General features: G+C 52.5%; 1 protein-coding gene across 1 annotated transcript in view; it reads left to right on the top strand.

Annotated features, from left to right (window-relative positions):
- The first annotated feature begins 382 nt into the window (after positions 1 to 382).
- Positions 383 to 1,073, top strand: part of SYNE1 (spectrin repeat containing, nuclear envelope 1) — a 501,723-nt gene continuing 501,032 nt past the window's right edge. The window contains exon 1 of the mRNA XM_010840908.1: positions 383 to 948. The gene's annotated coding sequence lies outside the window, so the exon portion shown is untranslated. The remainder of the gene's footprint in view (positions 949 to 1,073) is intronic.

Below are 1,073 nucleotides of genomic sequence, written 5' to 3'. Positions count from 1 at the left end.
AAACACAAGGAAACACATCAGATTAACTCACTAGATTCATTTCAGATATTATTATTTTGTTAGAATCCAGAAAGAAAGGCCTTTGAAGAAAATGCAAAGCTAAAGAGTGGCGTGTTGGCAGTGAGCTAGGGAAAGGCAGACGGCAGAGAAAAACTTTGTCCACTGAAAAGCTCCAGCCTCCCATTCTGCAAACGTAGCTAATGGAAAAAAACGATTTGTTCAGATTGAAAATTTGAGAGTAATTATTAAGATTCTTGCAACATAGCTGTAATTATTTGTTGCCTGCAGTCCTCTTGGACCTGGGCTTCCTTGTTGGTAAAGAGAGGCTGTGTTTGACTTTGCTTGGAGACCATAAAACCACAACAAAATACATTCTTCAGGAGGCTACCCGGCAACCCCAGATCTCCTCGACACCTTGAGAAGGACTTGTGATGACAGACTCCCTGAGAGCGCGAGGGAAGAACCTGAAGGCAGTTCTCCAGCGTCATCTTGACGAATAACCAAGAAGAAATATCAAGAGGTCGGATGTCTCCTCCGGAAATCGAAGCTTTATAAACCACAAGAACAAAAGCCTATATAGTCTGACCCGTCTCCTTAAATTGCATGCTGCGGAAGAGGTCAGCCGTTAGGATCTTTTTCGAAAGTTGATTGAAAAGGAGCCAGAGAAATGTCCCCAGTGAACCGCATCACTTCCTTCCTGGGACCATCAGCGAACCTCCCCAGCCTTTCAAGATAGGTTCTGCCCTGAAAGGTCAGCCGGGCGGTGGAAATCCCAGGCAAAAGTTAGCAGCTGGGGCAGAGCATCTCCTTCCCGGCGCTCTCGGCCATTTCTTTCCTCCTCGACCCCCCGGGAGGTGGACCTGGTGGAAAGGCTCCCCGAGGAGGAGAGCCGCGGAAAGCCTTTGCCGCTGCAGCAAGACGCTGGAGGCGGCCGAGCATCTCCAGGAGGTAGGGGAAGCCGGGGAGAGAGCCTGGGCGCCTGCCCCCAGCGGTGCCGGGGACCAGCGCATCCCGGGCGCCGGGCGCCGGGCGCGGGGAGGGGCGTGGCGGCGCACGGGCCGCGTCGGGAACCT

Source organism: Bison bison, unplaced genomic scaffold (assembly GCF_000754665.1).
Source record: "Bison bison bison isolate TAMUID 2011002044 unplaced genomic scaffold, Bison_UMD1.0 scf7180017864148, whole genome shotgun sequence".
In the NCBI taxonomy this organism is placed as follows: Eukaryota; Metazoa; Chordata; class Mammalia; order Artiodactyla; family Bovidae; genus Bison; species Bison bison.
The sequence above is the reverse complement of the archived record's forward strand: the minus strand, read 5'-3'. Positions and strand labels throughout refer to the sequence as shown.